Source organism: Anas platyrhynchos, chromosome W, assembly GCF_047663525.1.
Source record: "Anas platyrhynchos isolate ZD024472 breed Pekin duck chromosome W, IASCAAS_PekinDuck_T2T, whole genome shotgun sequence".
Lineage (NCBI taxonomy): Eukaryota > Metazoa > Chordata > Aves > Anseriformes > Anatidae > Anas > Anas platyrhynchos.
The window spans coordinates 3,260,890-3,280,195 of record NC_092620.1 but is presented as its reverse complement, the minus strand read 5'-3'; the positions used below and the strand labels follow the sequence as shown (position 1 = coordinate 3,280,195).

The 19,306-nt window shown below is 46.8% G+C and overlaps 1 pseudogene; it reads right to left on the bottom strand.

Annotated features, from left to right (window-relative positions):
• LOC140000521 (endogenous retrovirus group V member 2 Env polyprotein-like) overlaps nucleotides 1-19,306 on the bottom strand; it is a 187,690-nt pseudogene that overhangs the window by 65,232 nt on the left and 103,152 nt on the right.

Sequence of the window (19,306 nt, the reverse complement as noted above, 5' to 3'; positions counted from 1 at the left end):
ACACCTCCTTTCTCCGCGAACATCATATCTAATGCTATTCTGTTTTCCCAAGCCATTTTGCTGGTGGCATCTAGTTGTTCAGCGATTCCTCTCATTGCATCCCTGGTATAATTGATGAATATCTGATGATTATAATATAATTAATCCAATCCACATTCTTATTGTTTGTTACCAACAGAACAGTGACTCAAACCCTACAGCAATTTGATTCCTGTCTTTATGTTCATTTGGAACTCCTCTAGGCACCCCAATGGAATCTATGTATACTCTGTCATCAAATGATATTCCTAAGCTTCTTTTACTTCTTCTGGGTATTTGTGATGCTTCTCTTTCAAATGCCAGGGTGAAGGGTATAGCTATTTGAACAAGTGCACAAGTGCCTCCCCAGTTAGATGGTAGGTTGGACCGTAAGATCTTCCCTCCACCAGAGATCTGCCCTGGGGGTCTCTAGTCTTGAGCTTGAGTTTCCGATCAAGTCCTTGGTAGCACAAGGCAAATTCTCCCAGATGCCAGGTAGCACTCACACCCTGCCGTGAGAGGCAAGCTGTATGGTTACCTATAGCTGTAGAGAATGCAGGGGGAACCGCAATATTGCTATCATGCAAGGAACAGCAAAGAGAGACTTACAGGCCTCATTTCCCCAGGCAGTCATACATCGCGTCCCTTGGGAGTCTTAGGTCCACCCCCATGGGAAGGGCACTATCTGGGCAATCAGTCGTCCCAAGGCACAAGCATAGCAATTGCTATGGTTGAGACTCTGGACGGTATATTTGACCTATTCTATCCAGGCATTCACATCCCCATACCCTGTTTGAATCTCAAATGTTTGAACTGCCACATTTCAAAGAGGGCCTCCTGTTTTCTCTCCTGTTTTCTCCTTGAGTTTCTCCCTTTCTCTGATGGCAAGAGAGGATTGTTTCCATACAGCTATTCTCAATCTGGCTGTTGGGTCTCTCCCAGTTATTTGTTCTCTCTGCTCAATTGTCGTTGGGCACTTAAATCTCCACAAGCTAACACCTCACAAGCATCAAACGTGACGGCTTGTGGTACATAACCCTCTGTCACAGTCACCCATATTTTGATGGGGTATCCCGTCTTTACTATTATCTGGCCATGCCTTTTACAAGTTGCCAGTTGACCAAGGCCTTCTCTGAGACCTACAATTACTAGAAACAAAATTAATAGTTTATTTTTCCCTGTCATTATTTTTAACCCTTTCCAAATTATTATCAATACAAAGAATAAGATGTACACTACTATTAGAACGAAAACCCCTCAGGAGCACTTTGATTCACTATAGGCCAGTCCTTTCTCTCAACCACAAGTCACACTCATTAGTTACCTGTGAAAATAAAAGGTTAGTTTACAATTGTAAGCTTTTATCCTGCTCAGAGTCCATTATGAGTTTGTTTTTTTTTTGATTTTAACTTTCAACAAATCTTCTGTAGGAACAACTTCCCAGGTATTAGGGTCGACGGATGCCTTCACTCGAGTATAGTGAGTCCAACCTTTTTCCGCAGTTCTTCCGGATGTTTCAGTAGTTAGTAGTACTTGGAATGGTCCTTCCCATTCAGGCCAGAGTTTTGACTCTTTCCAGGTCCGAATCAGGACCCAATTTCCTGGGTGATGGTGGTGAATGGGGAATTCCAAAGGTGGGGTTTGAGCCGACAACCCACGGGTCCTGAGAGATGACAAAGAAGAGGACAACCCCAGAATACAGTTCTTAAGAAAACTCTCTCTTGTGGTATCTCATCCCTTCTGCCCAGGTAGTGTAATCCAAACAGCATCTCATATGGTGAAATTCCTATATCCTTTCTTGGTGCTGTTTGAACCTGGAGGAGTGCTAAAGGTAAGCATTTTACTCAGGGAAGTTGGGTTTATTTCCAGTCTAACAATTTACTAATTGAATGCCCAATTTCATCATCAAATCCCTTCCCAACAAGTCAGTCCCTGCCTCAGGTGCATACAATAATTGCCCAGTGATCATTTTATCCCCTGGTCTCAGCTTGGTATCCCCCAAAAGTGGCACTGTTATCCCAGCCCCTTCTACCCACATCACATTTAGGGTTTCATTAGTTAATTTAAGCCCTGATAATTTACAGGCTAGCAGTGACCTAGCTGCCTCAGTGTACTGGGTTCACATGGCAAGTTTCTGGTAGTGGGGGAGCTGCAGTGGTGGTCCCTGGGAGAAGAATCCAGCAGCTGCCCCATGTTAGATAAGGGCTAGTTTCAGCCAGCTCTAAAGGGGCCCACCGCTGCCCAGAGCCAAGCCATGAGCAATAGTCTGTGCCTCTGTGAGAGCACATCCAAGAAAGCGAAAAAAAATAAAAATAAAAAACCTGCTGCTCAACAGCAGCTGGGAGAGCAAGGAGCGAGAAACCTCCCTGCAGACACCAAGGTCAGTGCAGAAGGAGAGGGAGGAGGCACTCCAGGCACCAGAGCCAAAGCCCTCTGCGGCCTGTGGAGAGGCCCCTGGTGGAGCAGGCTGTCCCCTCCCTCCCCCCCCCCCCCCCCCCCAATACTTGGGAAACTGACCAAACACTACAGCAAATATACCAAAACTTCTAAACTGTTACTTAGATAATGCCTACATCCTCTTTCCCTGCTCATTCAACTTCAAACAGCTCTGTCAAACACTACATAACACACCTTTAACACCTTCAATAACTCTTTTAACACTTCTTTTTGTCTTTATCCAGCATATACTCTTACCAAAGGCTCTGTCAAGGGCCAACTTAATTTCATACCTTTTTCCCTCTAGAATGCTGAAACAACATATCAGTATATCATTTTTCTTCTGTCCTCCTTCTTCCACTCCGGATAGTCCTATTTGAAGTGGCCCGCCTGGCCACACTTAAAACATCTTATCAAAACCTGTCCCTGCTAGGATTCAGGCCACAACACAGGTAGCTTTCTTTGCCTGCCATTCCTTCATCTCTCTTCTCCTTTCCATCCTGGCCCTGACTCCCCCTAAAGATATTCTTCCTCTTTCTCCAATCCTCTGCCTCACTACCTGCTATGCTGTCAATGCCATTACTTTTGCTCTCTGCTTTTCCTTCTCATCTCCCCTCCTGAAATTCAGCTTCAGGGTCTCCCGCAGGAAGGCCCCCCAGTGACTGTTCACTACATCTTCCCACCTTCTGAAGCATTTTCTGTGTATCTTGCCAGGCTTTAATAATCACAAAATGTAAACAACATAGTATAGATATCATTTTCCCCCAAGAGTATAAGTTAGGTCCTAGGAACTGGTCTAATTGTTCAGCCAGCCTGTTGGGGTCCTCATTTAAAGACTTCATATCCTTCTTAAAACTGCTAACCTCTGGTTAAGAGGTAAAGGCCCCCCCCCCCCTTAGGGTGTTGTAGTGGGTTTACGTGGCAAGGTTTTGGTAGCAGGGAGCCATAGGGGTGGTTTCTGTGAGAGAGATCTAGAAGCTGCCCCATGTTTGGGAAGGGCCCCATTGTTTTCCAGATCTGAGCCAATAAGCGATGTTGTTTTGCGCCTCTGTGAGAGCATATTTAAGACAGGGAAAAAAACGCTGCACCACACAGCAGCCGGGAGAGTGAAGGGAGTGAGGAACGGCACCAAGGTCAGTGTAGAAGGAGGGGGAGAGGTGCTCCAGGCACCGGAGCAGAAGTCCCCTGCGGCCTGTGGTGAGGACCATGGTGAAGCAGGCTGTCCCCCTGCAGCCCATGGAGTACCACGGTGGAGCAGGGTTCCACGCTGCAGCCCGTGGAGGAGACCACGGTGGAGCAGGTGGCCCTGCACCGATGGAGGCTGCTGCCTGTGGAAGACCCCTGCTGGAGCAGATTCTGGGCTGGACCTGTAGCCCGTGGAGAGGAGGCCACGCAGGAGCAGGTGACCTGGCAGGAGCTGCTGCCCGTAGGGGAGCCAGGTTGGAGCAGTTTTCTCCTGAGTGATGGACCCCGTGGTACGAACCCATATCTGGAGCAGCTCTGGAAGAGCTGCTGCCTGTGGGAAGCCCACGCCGGATCAGTTCATCAAGGACTGTATCCCGTGGGTGGGACCCCACAGCACAGGGGACGAGAGTGACCGAGAAGGAGCGACAGAGAAGAAGTGCTGTAGACTGACCATAACCCCCATTCCCCCGTTCCCCTGCGCCGCTCGGGGGGAGGAGGTGGAAGAGGGTGGATGGGGGGGGAAGGTGCTTTTGGTTTCTTTCCTTTGTTTCTCACTTCTCTAGCTTGTTAGTAATGAGCAATAAATCTTACTATCTGTCTTCTTATGCTGAGTCTGTTTTGCCCGTTACAATAATTATTGCGTGATTTTCTTGTTCTTATCTCAATCCTTGAGCCCTTTTCACATATTTTCTCCCCATTCCTCTTTGAGGAGGGGCATTGAGAGAGCGGCTGTGGTGGAGCTCGGCTGCCCACTCGAGCGGAACCATGACAGGTGTTCACCTAAGAGGATACACAGTTAGTGTTAGTACTGTTAGTATCGGGGAAGGTGAAACTCTGGGAAGAGACAGGGTTAATTGCAGTCCCTGTCTCCCTTCCTGGAGTGGCTGCTTCTGCCACCGGTGCAATATTAGGATTATAAGGAGTGTTATAAATGAAGATACAACTCAATCTGAATTTATTAATACTTATAAAAGGCAAGTAAACAGTGCTGGGTGCGCGGGGAGTCAACGCTTTACCAAAATGCACACACTAACATCGAACTTCCTAAATACACAGAACATTGCTTTTACATATTAAACCCGAGTACACCTATACATATGTACAATCAGAAAAGGTATCAATTGAAACATAAACATGGCAAAGTTTTAAAAGGCAAGTGTTTAACTAACAATCCTTTAAGTCTATTACTATCAGTGTCCATGACTGGCGGAGCATAGTTGGCCTGGTTGAAGTGCTCCCCCTTCTTTATTAATATCAACCATTTTCTCAACACGAATTACCACTCCATATATAACAGTACCAACAGTCCAGCTATTGTCAATAGCAAGGTAGTTAACCAGGGAGAACTTCTAAACCAAGACTCGTACCATCCTTGTTGAGCTTCTTTTTCTCTTCTACGCTTTTCTAGCCCTTCCCACCTCTCCTTATTTAGTAGTCTCTGGGACGGATATCAGAAAGTTGTGTCTCGTGCAATAGTCAGCAGTTATCTCAAAAAAAACAACTCCCCCCTAGTCTCTTATCTTCCAGACCCGAGTCTCAAGGTTTACCCTTCAAACCCTCTATCAACACTGCTAGACCATTCTTTTGCAAGATAACCACTCGGTTTCTCTTGGACTTGTGGTTATACAAGGGTATGTAAGACAGAAGGGCACATTTCATCATGAGGCCCTAGCATTGTTCCATATTGACATGAATCAGATTGTCGTGGTTTAACCTGGCCGGCAGCTAAACACCACGCAGCCGTTCGCTCACCCTCCCCCCTCCCTCTCTGGGACGGGGGAGAGAAATGGAAAGTGAAGCCCGTGAGTTGAGATAAAGACAGTTTAATAAGACAGGAAAATAAGAATAACAAAAATAATAATAACAATAATAATAATAATGATACAATGGTGATAATAGGAAAGTAATACCAATATGTACAAACAAGTGATGCACAATGCAATTGCTCACCACTCGCTGACCGATGCCCAGCCTAACCCCGAGCAGTCCGGCCCCCTCCCCCCGGCTATCCACCCCTATATATTGTTTAGCATGACGTCAGATGGTATGGAATACCCCTTTGGCTAGTTTGGGTCACCTGTCCTGGGTCTGTCCCCTCCCAGCTCTTACTGCACCCCCAGCCTGCCTGTTGGCAGGGCAGAGCAAAAGGCTGAAATGTCCTTGGCTTGGTGTAAGCACTGCTCTGCAACAATTAAAGCATCGGGGTGTTATCAGCACTCTTCTCATCCTAAGCCAAAACACAGCATTCCACCAGCTACTAGGAAGAAAATTAATTCTGTTCTAACTGAAACCAGGACATCTATCCACCCCTTATTCCATACCATTTATGTCATGCTCAGGTTACACTCTTTTCCATACATTCTAATTAGTCACCTATAGTAATCATGGTAGTGATAACATACAGTATAATATACTATTTAACATGGTACAATTCAGTTCATGGGCTATTCTCACCCAGTATTAAATCTCCTTGAGGTACACACCGGACCTCTCCGTTCTTTTGCATCACCCACCAAGTGTATCCAGGTCCCTGAGCGAAAACAATTCCACGAATAGGTTTGCCTTTTCCTGAGGCAGGAGTAGCCCAGACTGTTTTACCCAGCATATTTTTTACATGCACTACAGGAACTTTATCCCCATCTACAGTACGTAACAGGTTTGATTGGGCAGGTCCAGCTCGGTTGGTAGATCCCCTAGTATTGACTAACCAGGTGGCCTTTGCCAAATGCGTATCCCAGTTTTTGAACGTCCCAGCGCCCATTGCTTTCAAGGTAGTCTTTAACAGGCCATTGTATCGTTCAACTTTCCCGGAGGCTGGTGCATGATAGGGGATGTGATACACCCATTCAATACCATGTTCTTTGGCCCAAGTGTCTATAAGGTTGTTTCGGAAGTGAGTCCCATTGTCTGATTCTATTCTTTCTGGGGTGCCATGTTGCCATAGGACTTGCTTTTCAAGGCCCAGGATGGTGTTCCGGGCGGTGGCATGAGGCACAGGATATGTTTCCAGCCATCCGGTGGTTGCTTCCACCATTGTAAGTACGTGGCGCTTACCATTGCGAGTTTGAGGGAGTGTGATGGAATCAATCTGCCAGGCCTCTCCATATTTATATTTCAGCCATCGTCCTCCATACCAAAGAGGCTTTGACCGTTTGGCTTGCTTGATTGCAGCACATGTTTCACAGTCATGAATAACCTGTGCTATAGCGTCCATGGTCAAGTCCACCCCTCGATCACGAGCCCATCTGTATGTTGCATCTCTACCTTGATGGCCTGAGGTGTCATGGGCCCATCGGGCTATAAATAATTCACCTTTATGCTGCCAATCCAGGTCCACCTGAGCTACTTCAATCTTAGCAGCCTGATCCACCTGCTGGTTGTTTTGATGTTCTTCAGTAGCCCGATTCTTGGGCACATGAGCATCTACGTGGCGTACCTTTACAGCCAGGTTCTCTACCCGAGCAGCAATATCTTGCCACAATGCAGCAGCCCAGATGGGTTTGCCCCTACGCTGCCAGTTGTTTTGCTTCCATTGCTGTAACCATCCCCACAGGGCATTTGTTACCATCCATGAATCGGTGTAGAGATAGAGAACTGGCCATTTTTCTCGTTCAGCAATGTCTAAAGCCAGCTGAATGGCTTTCACTTCTGCAAACTGACTCGATTCACCTTCTCCCTCAGCAGCTTCTGCAACTCGTCGCGTAGGACTCCATACAGCAGCCTTCCATCTCCGATGCTTCCCCACAATACGACAGGACCCATCAGTGAACAGGGCATATTTCTTTTCATTCTCTGGCAACTGGTTGTACAGTGGGGCTTCTTCAGCACGACCCACCTCCTCCTCTGATGATATCCCAAAGTATTTGCCTTCTGGCCAGTCCATGATCACTTCCAATATTTCTGGGCGACTGGGGTTTCCTATTCGAGCCCGCTGAGTAATCAGTGCAACCCACTTGCTCCAGGTAGCATCAGTTGCATGATGCGTAGAGGGGACCCTACCCTTGAACATCCAGCCTAGTACCGGCAATCGGGGTGCTATCCTAATACCGACCACCTCCGAAGCAGATCGAACTCCTTCATATGCTGCCAATATCTCCTTTTCAGTTGGAGTATAGCGGGCCTCAGATCCTCTGTATCCCCGACTCCAAAACCCCAGGGGCCGACCTCAAGTTTCCCCAGGTTCTTTCTGCCAGAGGCTCCAGGTGGGGCCGTTCTCCCCGGCTGCAGTGTAGAGCACATTCTTTACATCTGGTCCTGTTCGAACTGGCCCAAGGGCTACTGCATGGACTATTTCCTGCTTGATTTGTTCAAAGGCTTGTCGTTGCTCAGGGCCCCATTCAAACTCATTCTTCTTACGGGTTACTTGGTAGAGCAGGTTTACAATCAGACTGTAATTTGGGATGTGCATTCTCCAAAACCCCACAACACCTAGGAAAGTCTGTGTTTCTTTTTTGTTAGTTGGTGGAGACATAGCTGTTATTTTGTTGATCACATCCATTGGGATTTGACGACGTCCGTCTTGCCATTTTATTCCTAAAAACTGGATCTCTCGTGCAGGTCCTTTGACTTTATTTTGTTTTATGGCAAAACCGGCTTTCAGAAGGATTTGGACTATTTTCTTCCCTGTCTCGAAAACTTCCTCTGCTGTGTCACCCCACACAATAATGTCATCGATGTACTGCAGATGTTCAGGAGCTTCCCCCTGCTCTAGCGCAGACTGGATCAGCCCATGGCAAATGGTAGGGCTGTGTTTCCACCCCTGGGGCAGCCTATTCCAAGTATATTGGACTCCCCTCCAAGTGAAGGCAAATTGTGGCCTGCACTCTGCTGCTAGAGGGATGGAGAAAAATGCATTAGTTAGTTGGTGGAGACATAGCTGTTATTTTGTTGATCACATCCATTGGGATTTGACGACGTCCATCTTGCCATTTTATTCCTAAAAACTGGATCTCTCGTGCAGGTCCTTTGACTTTATTTTGTTTTATGGCAAAACCGGCTTTCAGAAGGATTTGGACTATTTTCTTCCCTGTCTCGAAAACTTCCTCTGCTGTGTCACCCCACACAATAATGTCATCGATGTACTGCAGATGTTCAGGAGCTTCCCCCTGCTCTAGCGCAGACTGGATCAGCCCATGGCAAATGGTAGGGCTGTGTTTCCACCCCTGGGGCAGCCTATTCCAAGTATATTGGACTCCCCTCCAAGTGAAGGCAAATTGTGGCCTGCACTCTGCTGCTAGAGGGATGGAGAAAAATGCATTAGCGATCTCAATTGTGGCGTACCACTTGGCTGCCTTCGTTTCAAGTTCGTACTGGAGTTTCAGCATGTCCGGCACTGCAGCACTCAGTGGTGGCGTGACTTCGTTCAGGCCGCGATAGTCCACTGTTAGTCTCCACTCGCCATTAGACTTTCGCACTGACCATATGGGACTATTGAAAGGTGAATGGGTCTTGCTGATCACTCCTTGGCTCTCCAATTGACGAATTAGCTTATGGATGGGAATCAGGGAGTCTCGGTTAGTGCAATATTGTCGCCGGTGCACAGTTGTGGTAGCGATTGGCACTTGCTGTTCTTCGACCCTCAGCAACCCCACAACAGAGGGGTCCTCTGAGAGACCAGGCAAGGTAGATAATTGTTTAATGCCCTCTGTCTCTAAGGCAGCTATACCAAAAGCCCACCGGAACCCTTTTGGGTCCTTGCAATATCCTCTTCTAAGATAGTCTATGCCAAGGATACATGGAGCATCCGGGCCAGTCACAATGCGGTGCTTTTCCCACTCATTCCCAGTCAGACTCACTTCAGCCTCCAATACAGTTAACTGCTGAGATCCCCCTGTCACTCCACAAATACAGATGGGCTCTGGTCCTTTATAGCTCGATGGCATTAGAGTACATTGTGCACCGGTGTCTACTAAAGCCTTATACTTCTGTGCGTCTGATGTGCCAGACCATCGAATCCACACAGTCCAATAAACTCGATTGTCCCTTTCCTCCTCCTGGCTGGAGGCAGGGCCCCCCTAATCCTGGTCAGAATCTTCTTCGTTTCTGTGTTTGAAGGACTGTCTGCTGGAAGTTGGAGCAGCAAACTTTTCGGAGAATCCCTTTTTCCTGATTGTTTTCTTTTGCAACTCACGTACCCGTGCCTCTAGGGTCGCGGTAGATTTTCCATCCCATTTTCTCATGTCCTCTCCATGGTCTCGTAAGTAAAACCACAGGGTGGCACGGGGTGAGTACCCACCATATCGTCTTCCTTGTGTAGATGAACGCCTACCCCGGATAGCTGAGACACTGCTTTGTACAGGTGCAGAGGAGAATAATCTCTCTTCAAGTTGGTGAAACTTTTCAGAAAGTGTTTTCTCCCAGGTGTTCTCTTTCGGCCATTGGACACTGGTTGGTTCAGGTGGAGAGGAAGATAGATTCTCTTTAAGTTGGTGGAACTCTTCAGAAAGTTTCTCCACAGCTGAGACGCAGGCCTGTAAGGAAGAAGAGAGACTTTCTTCGTACTGCCAGAGTTGTTTAGCCACTTCATCCACTGTGGGTTCCTCATCCTCTTTCCAGGCCATTACTGCCAATGAGCTGGCATATGATGATGGTGCACTCCGTACAAACTTCCGCTACATGGGTCGTGTACACCTGACTTCATCTGGGTCTTTGGATGTTTGTCTGAGGTCTGGATCCTCATAAATCACTTCCCGTACGGCTAATTCCCTCAGGTACTGGATTCCCTTCTCCATAGTGGTCCACTTGCCTGGTAGACATAAAAGTTCTTCCTTGAAGGGATACCTTTCCCTCACAGCTGAGAGGAGACGCCTCCAGAGGCTGATGGATTGTGCTCCATCTGCAATTGCTTTGGCAATGCCGGCGTCTCGAGCAAGGGATCCCAGCCGCTTGGCTTCCCTGCCGTCTAATTCCACACAATTGGCTCCAGAGTCCCAGCACCGGAGCAGCCAGGTGACAAGCTGCTCACCTATACAGCGACCAAAATCTTTTCGCACATCTCGTAGCTCGCGCTCGTTTAGGCTTCGGGTAGTTACTGTTGATTTTTCGACATCCCCATCTTCCTCCTCCTGAATCCTTGATGGCCCAGCGTCGTCGTCATCTTCGTCATCTCTATACCTAGTTTTGGCAGAAGCCTTACCTGGATTGGCAGAAGACTCTCTGCGTTCTAAACGACCTGAATCTCTATACCATTTTTTCACCTTCTCTACAGGGGCAGCTTGCACTGCTACTGCTCGTTTCTCTGACTTTGTTACAGGGTCTGCCACAGAGGTTGGAATACCCTCTGCAGGGTCAACTTGCACTGCTACAGCTCGTTTCTCTGACCCCGTTACAGGGGTTGGAATACCCTCTGCAGGGTCAACTTGCACTGCTACAGCTCGTTTCTCTGACCCCGTTACAGGGGTTGGAATACCCTCTGCAGGGTCAACTTGCACTGCTACAGCTCGTTTCTCTGACCCCATTACAGGGGTTGGAATACCCTCTGCAGGGTCAGCTTGCACTGCTACAGCTCGTTTCTCTGACATGGCCACAGGAGCTGGAGCGGCTGCAGGAGCTGGGACTGGAGTAGCGGCAGGAGCTGGAACTGGAGCAGCTGCAGGAGCTGGAGCTGGAGCGGCTGCAGGAGCTGGAGCTGGAGCGGCTGCAGGAGCTGGGGCTGGAGCGGCTGCAGGAGCTGGAGGTGGAGCGGCTGCAGGAGCTGGAGCTGGAGCGGCTGCAGGAGCTGGGACTGGAGCGGCTGCAGGAGCTGGAACTGGTGCGGCTGCAGGAGCTGGAACTGGAGCAACTGCAGGAACTGGGACTGGAGCGGCTGCAGGAGCTGGGACTGGAGCGGCTGCAGGAGCTGGAGCTGGAGCAGCTGCAGGAGCTGGAGCTGGAGCGGCTGCAGGAGCTGGAGCTGGAGCGGCTGCAGGAGCTGGGACTGGAGTAGCGGCAGGAGCTGGAGCTGGAGCGGCTTCAGGAGCTGGAACTGGAGCAACTGCAGGAACTGGGACTGGAGCGGCTGCAGGAGCTGGGACTGGAGCGGCTGCAGGAGCTGGGACTGGAGCGGCTGCAGGAACCGGATCTGGAGTGGCTGCAGGAACCGGAGCTGGAGCGGCTGCAGAGTCCACCGTAAGGGTCACAGTGGCCGTTGGATCTGTCACAGGGCTTGGAGTGGCCGCAGGGTCTGTCACTAAGTTGATAGCAGTATCAATGGCAGCTCGATAGGCATGAGCCAGGCCCCAGCACGTTACAATGATTTGTGTTACTTTGGAACTGCCAGAATCATGACACCTTTTTTTCAAGCATTCTGCCAGTTTTTGAGGATTTTGCCATTGTTCAGGGGTGAATTTCCAAAACACTGGGGGTGCCAACTGCTCTAGATGCCTGCCCATATCCACCCATACTCCCTGCCACCCACAACTATACTGCCTCCGGGCAGATCTCTGGATGAGCTTCCTAAGTAGTTGTTTAACTTTAAGCAGGATCTGAAGTGCATTCAGGAGGCAGAACAACAAGACTATGGTAGTCCGAGTATCCCAAGAATATTCAATATCTTGGAGAGCTATTGTGACAAGCTCAGGGGATAAGAGGGTGGTGAAGGAGGAAGGCAAAGTGATCCAGGAGGATACAGGGGTGGTGAAGGAGAAAGGGAGAGTAATCAAGTAAGAAAAAATATCTTCCCCTTTCCCCTCCACAGATTGACTCTCTAACGGAGAAAAACAATAGGTATAATTGCTAATAGTTCCCAAGATACTGTTTCCAAAGTACAGAGTCCACGATGTTACTGAGTATAAATACCAAGTTAGAGTCATGACCAGATATCTTATCGTCTCCTAAGCCATTGCTATAACACTCAGTACCATAATGATCTGAAACCAGGGCCCGGAGAGGATAAACAACACTACAGAGAGCAAATACGGAAAATAATGTACTATAATACTCAATTTGGAAAACAGGCGCAGCAGAGTTGAGATTAAAGCAATCAGCATCATGACAAGTGACTATTAAGCAGGTCTAATCCTTACACCAATTTTAGTTTAACACACTCTGATCAGATCTGCCGTTATCTCAACCTTTCGGGCCCCACGTTGGGCGCCAAAAAAGACTGTCGTGGTTTAACCCGGCCGGCAGCTAAACACTACGCAGCCGTTCGCTCAACCTCCCCCCTCCCTCTCTGGGACGGGGGAGAGAAATGGAAAGTGAAGCCCGTGAGTTGAGATAAAGACAGTTTAATAAGACAGGAAAATAATAATAACAAAATAATAATAACAATAATAATAATAATGATACAATGGTGATAATAGGGAAGTAATAATAGTATGTACAAACAAGCGATGCACAATGCAATTGCTCACCACTCGCTGACCGATGCCCAGCCTAACCCCGAGCAGTCCGGCCCCCTTCCCCCGGCTAGCCACCCCTATATATTGTTTAGCATGACGTCAGATGGTATGGAATACCCCTTTGGCTAGTTTGGGTCACCTGTCCCGGGTCTGTCCCCTCCCAGCTCTTACTGCACCCCCAGCCTGCCTGTTGGCAGGACAGAGCAAAAGGCTGAGATGTCCTTGTCTTAGTATAAGCACTGCTCTGCAACAATTAAAGCATCGGGGTGTTATCAGCACTCTTCTCATCCTAAGCCAAAACACAGCATTCCACCAGCTACTAGGAAGAGAATTAATTCTGTTCTAACTGAAACCAGGACATATTTCACAATCCCCCATCTCCTTTTTCATGGTATTGATTCGTGTTTTCCTTTCCAATGGAGTCAATACTTGCCAAATTGGTATCAATTTTGGATATTCTTTTGTTTTTATTATCATCAGGGAATGGGTTTTCTCTTTCCCTGGTTCTGGGTCAACAGTGTGAGAAACACTCTGTAGCCAACAACTTAGGCTCAGGCGAGGATCTCAGTGAAGTAGTAATTTGTTCGCGATTGCAATGGCGGGCACCCCACAAACAGGAGCGTGCACCTACTAGTTCCAAAACACAGTTTATATACCTTTTGATGACAGGACCCTCCCGTGTTTCCCCACTGAGTGGGTAATCCAGATTCACAACCTATCCGATGCTTCACAGACAATGCATGGCCTTCAGTTGCTGGCCTGTTAAATTTCAGATTTCTTTTGACATTTTTACTGCTTGAAGTGGTAATGTTTCTTCACTTATCTGACTTGACTTGACACCCTGATTTTCACCTAATTGTCCTAAGGAGTCTGGTTGTCTGCATTTTACAAGGTCGCCTGCTAAGCTTTCTTATCTCTGTAAGCATATCTCAGTACCACATTCCCTCCTTCTAAACAATGTAACTCTGCAAAAACAGCATTTCTATTCCCACAACAGGTACCGCAGATATTTGCATTCCTCGTATAACCGAGTGTATTAGTCTGGTAAAACGAGGTATTAAACATGGAATTATTAAGAATCTTCCACATATCCCCAGTACAACCATCCCAATTTTAGTAAGCCAATCAACATCCATAAAGCCCCCCCCCGATAATCCTCCTAGATCGATTCCATTCCAAGTTTGAACTGGGGCATGCACAATTTTCTTCATTTCTTTTACAAGTTCATTTACAGCTTTTCCTTCTGTTGTGGTTTAACCCGGCTGGCAGCTAAACACCACACAGCCATTCGCTCACCCTCCCCCCTTCCTCTCTGGGATGGGGAAAGAAATGTAAAAGTGAAGCCTGTGAGTTGAGATAAAGACAGGTAATTAATAATTACAATAATAATAAAGTCAATAATGATGATAATAGTACTACTACTAATAATGTGTACGAAACAAGTGATGCACAATGCAATTGCTCACTACCCGCTTGACCGATGCCCAGCCTAACCCTGAGCAGTCCGGCCCTCCTCCTTGTGCTAGTAAATACTCCAAAGCTAAGTGATTTTGATACAAAGCAGTTCCCATCTTGGTATTTTGTTTGGAATTAATCCAAGTGCATCTTCGGTTTTATTTACTACCATTTCTACTACAGCTTGTAACCTAATTATTCTATTAAGTATATATATTGGGGTCCTATAGCCCCAGGATCCATCTTCTGCCCACGTAGCTGGATCATAATAGGCAAACACCTTCAATCAAGGGGTTGGGCCCGCTTTCAGGGCCGATTTGGGCTTCTGTTACCGTTCAGCCTGTCGGGGTGATCCAGCTCCTGGAAAACGAATCACAATTTAATATGTTTTTTTTTTATTTTTTTAAAAAAAAAAAAGGTTCTTATGTTATTTCTTCACAGAGAGAGTGGTTGCACACTGGAACAGGCTCCCCAGGGAAGTGGTCACTGCACCGAGCCTGACTGAATTTAAGAAGAGATTGGACTGTGCACTTAGTCACATGGTCTGAACTTTTGGGTAGACCTGTGCGGTGTCAAGAGTTGGACTTGATGATCCTTAAGGGTCCCTTCCAACTCAGGATATTCTATGATTCTATGATTCTATGATTTTCTCGGGACAACCCAAGACTCGCGGGAGAAGTCTGGTCGAGGCCCTCTCACTCGGCAGTCAATACCCATAGGGGTTGCCTCCCTCGGTAGACCATTCATACCGCAGTGGAGGGTCCTGCCCTGGTCTTGCCTTCTCCCTTTTCCTCCCTTTAGGCTTGTCCCCTTTACTTGGCATCCTTAATTCATGCAGAGCCTCTTTGCCAGAATATTAGTTCTTCCTTAGCTTGAGTTTCAGTTCCCCAGGAGCGGACTCAACCCTCCAAGTTTCGGTAGTTACTGTTCCTTTTATTCTGGATGCGTGGGTCCAACCCCTTTCTGCTGTTCTCACAGCTGTTTCAGTAGTAAGTAAAACAAGGTACAGTCCCTCCCATTGGGGGTTCAATGATTCTTCCCTCCAGGTTTTTATTAAGACCTTGTCTCCTGGTTGTATCTTATGAATAGCAAATCCTAAAGGTGGTGTTTGAGCCATCATTCTGATTTCTCTTAGCTCCTGTAACCTCCTTCCAATAGTAATTATATATTTCTGGATGCTATGATCCTCAACTACATTGTTCCCTAGAGGCATCCCTTGAGAATAAGGCATAACATTGTTATATATGGAGTGGTAATTCGTGTCGAGAAAATGGTTGATATTAATAAAGAAGGGGGAGATGTGGGAGCATGGCCGTGGGGGTTGGAAAGCCCTGTGGTTGAGATAACATTAGACTCTTAAGGATGAGGCCATCAGGAATGTAAAAGAGTTTAGAGGGAACAAAGAAGGGTGATTCAGGAGACTCCATGCAGTCTCAGGGTTGCTTGTTCTCCAGCCCTTAAGGCATGGATGTTTCTGGGTGTTTGCTGTTGTTGTTATATTCAAAGTTGTTTGACCAATGAAAAGTTGTTTGGAAAAGAACTGCTGTGGAGAGAAGGGTATAAGAGGGGAGCCTGCCCTCAGGATGAAAAAAAAAAAAGGCAACACAATGAAGTTATGTCATCAATAAAGAAGCAGGTAAAAGGAGTGAAGAGGAACAGGCTGGAAGAATGGAGACCAGGATGGGAACAGGCACGTTGATTGCCTCATGAAGATAGGTTCAGCCAAACTCAGCAAACTGCTCAAAGAAGCTCATACAGAAAGTCGCTGGAAACAGGCGCTCCGGAGCTGGAAAGAAGCTCAAGCTGAGAGAAGAGGGCCCATGCACACAACTGCCTCTCGCTGGTGATTTAAAGATCACAGCCAAAATTTCTGTAAGTGGTATATTCTTTATTGCAGCGCTGGATGAACGGGGGATCTTTCCACCTATCGTGCATGTTCAAAGTGACAAACTATCTCATATTTATACAGCGAAACAATGAATATTCTATTAGCACCTATACATATTCATTACCTAACCCCGCCTACTCTCACTTCGTATGCTAATTAGCTTATCAGTCCTTGCGCAAAGCCTTCCAAGAATTGTGGGCCGGGGTCTTCGGGATGTGGGCAGTGGTCTTTGGGAGGAAGGCCGTAGGTCTTCCTCATGATGCACTTTTCACCTTTTGCTTAATCAGTTGTTTTCCAAGCTGTAAAAATGCTGAGTTAGCTTTCGGCCTAACTGAGGGCCGGCAGATAACAGGATGTCTCAGTTAACAAGCCATAACAGACAGTTGACTCAAGTTATCTCAAGTCTTAGCCTGACTGAGGGTTAACAGACAACGGGATGTTTTCAAATAACAAGATGCTTAAACACAACAGAAGGACAACAGATAACAAGATGTCATTTACTTTGTTCTCATTACTTTTTAAGCACAAGATTTACTCTATTCTAAAGTGAGTCTATACAATATCACTGGTAAGCAGTTGCGCATTATGGGGAATCATACGTCCTTAGAAACAAAGACTGTCCTGGTAACCTTACAGCTTATTCTCCTTAACAATCAGACAGTTTATGATCCTGAAACATGGGACCAAACTGAGGTCAAGGTGTGAGACTCTGCAACTAAAAATGGCAAGGTTCCGGGAGATTGCTCAGCACCTGGCAAGCAGTCTCTGAGGCCTTAAAGAGCCATGTGGAGCCACAATCACAAACGTGTGGTTTGCCAGACAGTGAGGGAGCTGTGGGCTCCTTTACTGATCCGACTGCTACGCCATTGGCCCCCCCACTGCTACTGCCACCGAAGGCTTTTGCTGTTACGCCCCCTGCTGACCTGGACGTGCCTTTTGACCCAGGCCTATTGGCCTTGAAAAGGAGATGGATATGCTTTTCTTCGATCTGGGAAGAATGGGATACGTAAGGCCTGAAGACCGAGTTGCTTGACAATTTAAAGCGAGACATATTGTTCAAAAGGAATGGAAAATGGAGACTTGTTTGTAGTCAAGAAAAGGGATGGAAAATGGAAACTTTTAAGTCATGGAACTTAAAGGATTGTTTGTTCCTCTTCTGATTGTACATATGTATAGGTGTACTCGAGTTTAGTAAGTCATGGAACTTAAAGGATTGTTTGTTACCTTTCCTGATTGTACGTATGTATAGGCATACTCGCTTTTAGTATGTAAAAGCAATGTTCTGTGTATTTAGAATGTTTGATGTTCGTGTGTGCGTGTTGGTGGAGCGTAGACTCCCCCGCACACCCAGTGCTGTTTACTTGCCTTTTATACCTTTTATAAGTATAAAAGATATAGTATAAGTATAAACTAGATTCAGATTGAGTTGAGACTTCATTTATAACAGTACTGTTAATGCTTATTTTGACCTTTGGACCCTGTATACTGAATAAGGTCATTGGGTTAGTAAAGAATAGATTGGAGGCAGCACACCTAATGTTGATAAGAAAACAATATGAACACCTAGAGGATGATGAAGTTTTTAATAGAGAAACTCCCATCCTCTCCCTAGCCCAGGAAACCATTGCCCGGTTTGATGAACAAAATGGTAAAAACAAAAAGGGGGGATTATAATAAAGGCTGTATAAAGAATTTGTCTATCAAACCAGTTGGGGTAACCGGATAAGCTGTTTTAACCTCTGTAACCTTGGATAACTGGCATATCTCCGACCGCAACATCCTGTTGAGCAAACAATTGTGGTGACTTCCTGCTGCAAGCTAACAACTGCAGTAACTGGAATGTCCAAATAAGGAAAGGACAATCCTTGGCACATGCTGCGCGTGCGCCAACCAGAAGGCCCTCAACCTACAACGCAGAGGAAGACTACGACCTTCAACCCCGTGACCACCAGAGAGCCCGTGACGACCCCCTAGCAACTGGATGGGCAACCGCAGAAGAAACCAGGATGTGCTACGTCAACCCAGAACCCCTAGATAATAAAAGGGGACTCTGGCAGGGGTGAGGTGTGCGCCTGTGGTGGAGCAGAGACTCCCCAGCCGCCCAGTGCTGTTTTGCCTGCTTGATTGCTTGCTCAAATAAATTAAAGATCTGATGATTGGAAATACAAATTGGTTTGTCTAATTTGTCACGACCATTTATAACAGTCCTGGTCTCCATTCTGCCAGCCTGTTCCTTTTCTTTCCTTCTTTCTGCTTCTTTATTGATGACACAACTTCATCACATCAGGTTGCCTTCTTTTTTTCATCTTAAGGACAGGCTTCCGTCTTATACCCTTCGCCCCACAGCAGTCCTTTTCAAAAACAACTTTTCATTGGTCAAACAACTTTGCATATAACAGCAACAGCAAACACTCAGCAACTTCCATGCCTTAACAGCTGGAGAACAAGCAACCCTGAGACTGCATGGAGTTTCCTGAATCACCCTTCTTTGTTCCCTCTAAACTCTTTTACATTCCTGATGGCCTCATAATTAAGAGTCTGATGTTATCATCAACCATGGGGCTTGCCGACCCCCATGGCCACACTCCCACTTCTCCCCCTTCTTTATTAATATCAACCATCTTCTTGACATGAATTATTACTCCATATATCACAGGAGCATAACCTGTACCCTTCTATGAAAAAGGAATCTTATTGTTTACATATAAATTTAAAGCCTGAAGTTTAATCAAATTCTTATCTCACGCTTTGGCCATCTCCGGCCACGCTGCTCACGGAGCTATGGAACCGCGGATCAGGACTCCACACTTGCTTCATACAAAAGTACATCTCAATCACACGTCAAACAGAGTCTCACCTGACCCCCAAGGCAATACTTAATATTTCTTACCTTGGTCTGTGCACAGAGTTACCGGATCGATTCTTAAAAACCCGGAGTGCCTACCTTCTTCCCTTCCACACTACTTCACGGATCCTGCCTCTTTAATCAGTTTCGGGCCCTCTG